Here is a 9,485-nt window from a genome sequence, read left to right as displayed (position 1 = left end):
GGAACGATTAGTCCAAAGGTAACTTGCGCAGGCATGTGAACTCACGTGATTTCCGTGTGAAGCCTATATTAAACTGCAAAGACCATATTACAGCCTTTATAGGACTGCGAACGCAGTTAAGAGTGTTATAAGGCAACGACACTACTGAAAATGAATTGGGACGTTGTAGCGCATTGAGACTGGAACGACTAGTCCACTGGTAACCTGCACAGGCAGATGGAACCACGTGATTTACGTGTGAGGCCTTTATTAGACTGCAAAAGGCCATAGTACAGCCTTTATAGGACTGTGCACGTAGTTAAGAGAGTTCTAAGGCAACTTCGCCAATGAAAACAACTTGGGACGTTGTAGCGCATTAAGAATGGAACGATTAGTCCAATGGTAACCTGCGCAGGCAGGTGAAACTACGTGATTTACGTGTAAGGCCTTTATTAAACTGCAAAAGGCCATATTACAGCCTTTATAGGACTCTGCACGCAGTTAGGAGTGTTGTAAGGCAACGACACTAATGAAAACAACTTGGGACGTTGTAGCGCATTGAGACTGGAAGGAATAGTACAATGGTAACCTGCACAGGCAAATGGAACCACGTGATTTACGTATGAGGCCTTTATTAGACTGCAAAAGGCCATATTACAGCCTTTATACGACTGTGCACGTAGTTAAGAGTGTTGTAAGGCAACGACACTAATAAAAACGACTTGGGACGTTGTAGCGCATTGAGACTGGAAGGACTAGGCCAATGGTAAACTGCGCAGACAGGTGAAACCACGTGATTTGCGTGTGAGGCCTTTATTAGACTGCCAAAGGCCATATTACAGCCTTTATAGGACAGTGCACGTAGTTAAGATTGTTGTAAAGCAACGGAGCAAATGAAAACGACTTGGGACGTTGTAGCGCATTGAGACTGGAACGACTAGTCCACTGGTAACCTGCACAGGCAGATGGAACCACGTGATTTGCGTGTAAGGCCTTTATTAGACTGCAAAAGGCCATATTACAGCCTTTATAGGACTGTGCACGTAGTTAAGAGAGTTCTAAGGCAACTTCGCCAATGAAAACAACTTGGGACGTTGTAGCGCATTAAGAATGGAACGATTAGTCCAAAGGTAACCTGCGCAGGCAGGTGAAACCACGTGATTTACGTGTGAGGCCTTTATTAGACTGCAAAAGGCCATATTACAGCCTTTATAGGACTCTGCACGTAGTTAGGAGTGTTGTAAGGCAACGACACTAATGAAAACGACTTGGGACGTTGTAGCGCATTGAGACTGGAAGGACTAGGCCAATGGTAAACTGCGCAGACAGGTGAAACCACGTGATTTGCGTGTGAGGCCTTTATTAGACTGCAAAAGGCCATATTACAGCCTTTATAGGACTGTGCACGTAGTTAAGAGTGTTGTAAGGCAACGGCGATAATGAAAACGACTTGGGACGTTGAAGCGCTTTGAGACTGGAACGACTAGTCCACTGGTAACCTGCACAGGCAAATGGAACCACGTGATTTACGTGTGAGGCCTTTATTAGACTGCAAAAGGCCATATTACAGCCTTTATAGGACTGTGCACGTAGTTAAGAGAGTTCTAAGGCAACTTCGCCAGTGAAAACATCTTGGGACGTTGTAGCGCATTGATACTGGAACGATTAGTCCAAAGGTAACCTGCGCAGGCAGGTGAAATCACGTGATTTACGTGTTAGGCCTTTATTAGACTGCAAAAGGCCATATTACAGCCTTTATAGGACTCTGCACGTAGTTAGGAGTGTTGTAGGGCAACAGCGCTAATGAAAACGACTTGGGACGCTGTAGCGCATTGAGACTGTAAGGAATAGTCCAATGGTAACCTGCACAGGCAAATAGAACCACGTGATTTACATGTGAGGCCTTTATTAGACTGCAAAAGGCCATATTACAGCCTTTATAGGACTCTGCACGTAGTTAGGAGTGTTGTAAGGCAACGACACTAATGAAAACGACTTGGGACGTTGTAGCGCATTGAGACTGGAAGGACTAGGCCAATGGTAAACTGCGCAGACAGGTGAACCACGTGATTTGCGTGTGAGGCCTTTATTAGACTGCCAAAGTAATATTACAGCCTTTATACGACTGTGCACGCAGTTAGGAGTGTTGTAAGGCAACGACACTAATGAAAACGACTTGGGACGTTGTAGCGCATTGAGACTGGAAGGACTAGGCCAATGGTAAACTGCGCAGACAGGTGAAACCACGTGATTTGCGTGTGAGGGCTTTATTAGACTGCAAAAGGCGATATTACAGCCTTTATAGGACTGTGCACGTAGTTAAGAGTGTTCTAAGGCAACTTCGCCAGTGAAAACATCTTGGGACGTTGTAGCGCATTGATACTGGAACGATTAGTCCAAAGGTAACCTGCGCAGGCAGGTGAAACCACGTGATTTACGTGTTAGGCCTTTATTAGACTGTCAAAGGCCATATTACAGCCTTTATAGGACAGTGCACGTAGTTAAGATTGTTGTAAAGCAACGGAGCAAATGAAAACGACTTGGGACGTTGTAGCGCATTGAGACTGGAACGACTAGTCCACTGGTAACCTGCACAGGCAGATGGAACCACGTGATTTGCGTGTAAGGCTTTATTAGACTGCAAAAGTCCATATTACAGCCTTTATAGGACTGTGCAAGTAGTTAAGAGAGTTCTAAGGCAACTTCGCCAATGAAAACAACTTGGGACGTTGTAGCGCATTAAGAATGGAACGATTAGTCCAAAGGTAACCTGCGCAGGCAGGTGAAACCACGTGATTTACGTGTGAGGCCTTTATTAGACTGCAAAAGGCCATATTACAGCCTTTATAGGACTCTGCACGTAGTTAGGAGTGTTGTAAGGCAACGACACTAATGAAAACGACTTGGGACGTTGTAGCGCATTGAGACTGGAAGGACTAGGCCAATGGTAAACTGCGCAGACAGGTGAAACCACGTGATTTGCGTGTGAGGCCTTTATTAGACTGCAAAAGGCCATATTACAGCCTTTATAGGACTGTGCACGTAGTTAAGAGTGTTGTAAGGCAACGGCGATAATGAAAACGACTTGGGACGTTGAAGCGCTTTGAGACTGGAACGACTAGTCCACTGGTAACCTGCACAGGCAAATGGAACCACGTGATTTACGTGTGAGGCCTTTATTAGACTGCAAAAGGCCTTATTACAGCCTTTATAGGACTGTGCACATAGTTAAGAGAGTTCTAAGGCAACTTCGCCAATGAAAACAACTTGGGACGTTGGAGCGCATTAAGAATGGAACGATTAGTCCAAAGGTAACCTGCGCAGGCAGGTGAAACCACGTGATTTACGTGTGAGGCCTTTATTAGACTGCAAAAGGCCATATTACAGCCTTTATAGGACTCTGCACGTAGTTAGGAGTGTTGTAAGGCAACGACACTAATGAAAACGACTTGGGACGTTGTAGCGCATTGAGACTGGAAGGACTAGGCCAATGGTAAACTGCGCAGACAGGTGAAACCACATGATTTGCGTGTGAGGCCTTTATTAGACTGCAAAAGGCCATATTACAGCCTTTAAAGGACTGTGCACGTAGTTAAGAGTGTTGTAAGGCAACGGCGATAATGAAAACGACTTGGGACGTTGAAGCGCATTGACACTGGAAGGAATAGTACAATGGTAACCTGCACAGGCAAATGGAACCACGTGATTTACGTATGAGGCCTTTATTAGACTGCACAAGGCTATATTACGGCCTTTATACGACTGTGCACGTAGTTAAGAGTGTTGTAAGGCAACGACACTAATGAAAACGACTTGGGACGTTGTAGCGCATTGAGACTGGAAGGACTAGGCCAATGGTAAACTGCGCAGACAGGTGAAACCACGTGATTTGCGTGTGAGGCCTTTAGTAGACTACAAAAGGCCATATTACAGCCTTTTTAGGACTGTGAACGTAGTTAAGAGTGTTGTAGGGCAACAGCGCTAATGAAAACGACTTGGGACGCTGTAGCGCATTGAGACTGTAAGGAATAGTCCAATGGTAACCTGCACAGGCAAATAGAACCACGTGATTTACATGTGAGGCCTTTATTAGACTGCAAAAGGCGATATTACAGACTTTATAGGACTGTGCACGTAGTTAAGAGTGTTGTAAAGCAACGGAGCAAATGAAAACGACTTGGGACGTTGTAGCGCATTGAGACTGGAACGACTAGTCCACTGGTAACCTGCACAGGCAGATGGAACCACGTGATTTGCGTGTGAGGCCTTTATTAGAATGCAAAAGGTCATATTACAGCCTTTATAGGACTGTTCACGTAGTTGAGAGAGTTCTAAGGCAACTTTGCAAATGAAAACAACTTGGGACGTTGTAGCGCATTAGGAATGGAACAATTAGTCCAAAGGTAACCTGCGCAGGCAGGTGAAACCACGTGATTTACGTGTGAGGCCTTTATTAGACTGCAAAAGGCCATATTACAGCCTTTTTAGGACTCTGCACGTAGTTAGGAGTGTTGTAAGGCAACGACACTAATGAAAACGACTTGGGACGTTGTAGCGTATTGAGACTGGAAGGACTAGGCCAATGGTAAACTGCGCAGACAGGTGAAACCACGTGATTTGCGTGTGAGGCCTTTATTAGACTGCAAAAGGCCATATTACAGCCTTTATAGGACTGTGCACGTAGTTAAGAGTGTTGTAAGGCAACGGCGATAATGAAAACGACTTGGGACGTTGAAGCGCATTGAGACTGGAAGGAATAGTACAATGGTAACCTGCACAGGCAAATGGAACCACGTGATTTACGTATGAGGCCTTTATTAGACTGCAAAAGGCGATATTACAGCCTTTATAGGACTGTGCACGTAGTTAAGAGAGTTGTAAGGCAACTTCGCCAATGAAAACAACTTGGGACGTTGTAGCGCATTAAGAATGGAACGATTAGTCCAAAGATAACCTGCGCAGGCAGGTGAAACCACGTGACTTACGTGTGAGGCCTTTATTAGACTGCAAAAGGCCATATTACAGCCTTTATAGGACTCTGCACGTAGTTAGGAGTGTTGTAAGGCAATGACACTAATGAAAACGACTTGGGACGTTGTATCGCATTGAGACTGGAAGGACTAGAGCAATGGTAAACTGCGCAGACAGATGAAACCACTTGATTTGCGTGTGAGGCCTTTATTAGACTGCAAAAGGCCATATTACAGCCTTTGTAGGACTGTGCACGTAGTTAAGAGTGTTGTAAGGCAACGGCAATAATGAAAACGACTTGGGACGTTGAAGCGCATTGAGACTGGAAGGAATAGTACAATGGTAACCTGCACAGGCAAATGGAACCACGTGATTTACGTATGAGGCCTTTATTAGACTGCAAAAGGCCATATTACAGCCTTTATACGACTGTGCACGTAGTTAGGAGTGTTGTAAGGCAACGGTGCTAATGAAAACGACTTGGGACGCTCTAATGCAATGAGACTGTAAGGAATAGTGCAATGGTAACCTGCACAGGCAAATGGAACCACGTGATTTACGTGTGAGGCCTTTATTAGACTGCAAAAGGCGATATTACAGCCTTTATAGGACTGTGCACGTAGTTAAGAGTGTTCTAAGGCAACTTCGCCAATGAAAACATCTTGGGACGTTGTAGCGCATTGAGACTGGAACGATTAGTCCAAAGGTAACCTGCGCAGGCAGGTGAAACCACGTGATTTGCGTGTGAAGCCTTTATTAGACTGCAAAAGGCCATATTACAGCCTTTATAGGACTGTGCACGTAGTTAAAAGTGTTGTAAGGCAACGGCGCTAATGAAAACGACCTGGGACGTTGTAGCACATTGAGACTTGAAGGACTAGGCCAATGGTAACTTGCGCAGGCAAATTGAACCACGTGATTTACGTGTGAGGCATTTATTAGACTGCAGAAGGCCATATTACAGCCTTTATAGGCTTTTACACGTAGTTAAGAGTGTTGTAAAGCAACGGCGCTAATGAAAACGACTTGGGACGTTGTAGCACATTGAGACTGGAACGATTAGTCCAAAGGTTACCTGCGCAGGCAGGTGAAATCACGTGATTTACGTGTGAAGCCTTTATTAGACTGCAAAGGCCATATTACAGCCTTTATAGGATTACGCACGTAGTTAAGAGTGTTGTAAAGCAACGGTGCTTATGAAAACGACTTGGGACGTTGTAGCACATTGAGATTGGAACGATTAGTCCAAAGGTAACTTGCGCAGGCATGTGAACTCACGTGATTTCCGTGTGAAGCCTATATTAAACTGCAAAGACCATATTACAGCCTTTATAGGACTGCGAACGCAGTTAAGAGTGTTATAAGGCAACGACACTACTGAAAATGAATTGGGACGTTGTAGCGCATTGAGACTGGAACGACTAGTCCACTGGTAACCTGCACAGGCAGATGGAACCACGTGATTTACGTGTGAGGCCTTTATTAGACTGCAAAAGGCCATAGTACAGCCTTTATAGGACTGTGCACGTAGTTAAGAGAGTTCTAAGGCAACGACACTAATAAAAACGACTTGGGACGTTGTAGCGCATTGAGACTGGAAGGACTAGGCCAATGGTAAACTGCGCAGACAGGTGAAACCACGTGATTTGCGTGTGAGGCCTTTATTAGACTGCCAAAAGCCATATTACAGCCTTTATAGGACAGTGCACGTAGTTAAGATTGTTGTAAAGCAACGGAGCAAATGAAAACGACTTGGGACGTTGTAGCGCATTGAGACTGGAACGACTAGTCCACTGGTAACCTGCACAGGCAGATGGAACTACGTGATTTGCGTGTAAGGCCTTTATTAGACTGCAAAAGGCCATATTACAGCCTTTATAGGACTGTGCACGTAGTTAAGAGAGTTCTAAGGCAACTTCGCCAATGAAAACAACTTGGGACGTTGTAGCGCATTAAGAATGGAACGATTAGTCCAAAGGTAACCTGCGCAGGCAGGTGAAACCACGTGATTTACGTGTGAGGCCTTTATTAGACTGCAAAAGGCCATATTACAGCCTTTATAGGACTCTGCACGTAGTTAGGAGTGTTGTAAGGCAACGACACTAATGAAAACGACTTGGGACGTTGTAGCGCATTGAGACTGGAAGGACTAGGCCAATGGTAAACTGCGCAGACAGGTGAAACCACGTGATTTGCGTGTGAGGCCTTTATTAGACTGCAAAAGGCCATATTACAGCCTTTATAGGACTGTGCACGTAGTTAAGAGTGTTGTAAGGCAACGGCGATAATGAAAACGACTTGGGACGTTGAAGCGCTTTGAGACTGGAACGACTAGTCCACTGGTAACCTGCACAGGCAAATGGAACCACGTGATTTACGTGTGAGGCCTTTATTAGACTGCAAAAGGCCTTATTACAGCCTTTATAGGACTGTGCACATAGTTAAGAGAGTTCTAAGGCAACTTCGCCAATGAAAACAACTTGGGACGTTGGAGCGCATTAAGAATGGAACGATTAGTCCAAAGGTAACCTGCGCAGGCAGGTGACACCACGTGATTTACGTGTGAGGCCTTTATTAGACTGCAAAAGGCCATATTACAGCCTTTATAGGACTGTGCACGTAGTTAAGAGTGTTGTAAGGCAACGGCGATAATGAAAACGACTTGGGACGTTGAAGCGCATTGACACTGGAAGGAATAGTACAATGGTAACCTGCACAGGCAAATGGAACCACGTGATTTACGTATGAGGCCTTTATTAGACTGCAAAAGGCTATATTACGGCCTTTATACGACTGTGCACGTAGTTAAGAGTGTTGTAAGGCAACGACACTAATGAAAACGACTTGGGACGTTGTAGCGCATTGAGACTGGAAGGACTAGGCCAATGGTAAACTGCGCAGACAGGTGAAACCACGTGATTTGCGTGTGAGGCCTTTAGTAGACTACAAAAGGCCATATTACAGCCTTTTTAGGACTGTGAACGTAGTTAAGAGTGTTGTAGGGCAACAGCGCTAATGAAAACGACTTGGGACGCTGTAGCGCATTGAGACTGTAAGGAATAGTCCAATGGTAACCTGCACAGGCAAATAGAACCACGTGATTTACATGTGAGGCCTTTATTAGACTGCAAAAGGCGATATTACAGACTTTATAGGACTGTGCACGTAGTTAAGAGTGTTCTAAGGCAACTTCGCCAGTGAAAACATCTTGGCACGTTGTAGCGCATTGATACTGGAACGATTAGTCCAAAGGTAACCTGCGCAGGCAGGTGAAACCACGTGATTTACGTGTTAGGCCTTTATTAGACTGCCAAAGGCCATATTACAGCCTTTATAGGACAGTGCACGTAGTTAAGATTGTTGTAAAGCAACGGAGCAAATGAAAACGACTTGGGACGTTGTAGCGCATTGAGACTGGAACGACTAGTCCACTGGTAACCTGCACAGGCAGATGGAACCACGTGATTTGCGTGTGAGGCCTTTATTAGAATGCAAAAGGTCATATTACAGCCTTTAAAGGACTGTTCACGTAGTTGAGAGAGTTCTAAGGCAACTTTGCCAATGAAAACAACTTGGGACGTTGTAGCGCATTAGGAATGGAACAATTAGTCCAAAGGTAACCTGCGCAGGCAGGTGAAACCACGTGATTTACGTGTGAGGCCTTTATTAGACTGCAAAAGGCCATATTACAGCCTTTTTAGGACTCTGCACGTAGTTAGGAGTGTTGTAAGGCAACGACACTAATGAAAACGACTTGGGACGTTGTAGCGTATTGAGACTGGAAGGACTAGGCCAATGGTAAACTGCGCAGACAGGTGAAACCACGTGATTTGCGTGTGAGGCCTTTATTAGACTGCAAAAGGCCATATTACAGCCTTTATAGGACTGTGCACGTAGTTAAGAGTGTTGTAAGGCAACGGCGATAATGAAAACGACTTGGGACGTTGAAGCGCATTGAGACTGGAAGGAATAGTACAATGGTAACCTGCACAGGCAAATGGAACCACGTGATTTACGTATGAGGCCTTTATTAGACTGCAAAAGGCGATATTACAGCCTTTATAGGACTCTGCACGTAGTTAGGAGTGTTGTAAGGCAACGACACTAATGAAAACGACTTGGGACGTTGTAGCGTATTGAGACTGGAAGGACTAGCCCAATGGTAAACTGCGCAGACAGGTGAAACCACGTGATTTGCGTGTGAGGCCTTTATTAGACTGCAAAAGGCCATATTACAGCCTTTATAGGACTGTGCACGTAGTTAAGAGTGTTGTAAGGCAACGGCGATAATGAAAACGACTTGGGACGTTGAAGCGCATTGAGACTGGAAGGAATAGTACAATGGTAACCTGCACAGGCAAATGGAACCACGTGATTTACGTATGAGGCCTTTATTAGACTGCAAAAGGCGATATTACAGCCTTTATAGGACTGTGCACGTAGTTAAGAGAGTTCTAAGGGAACTTCGCCAATGAAAACAACTTGGGACGTTGTAGCGCATTAAGAATGGAACGATTAGTCCAAAGATAACCTGC

This window comes from Hydractinia symbiolongicarpus, chromosome 5 (genome assembly GCF_029227915.1).
Source record: "Hydractinia symbiolongicarpus strain clone_291-10 chromosome 5, HSymV2.1, whole genome shotgun sequence".
Taxonomy (NCBI): domain Eukaryota; kingdom Metazoa; phylum Cnidaria; class Hydrozoa; order Anthoathecata; family Hydractiniidae; genus Hydractinia; species Hydractinia symbiolongicarpus.
This window is presented reverse-complemented; position numbering follows the sequence as displayed.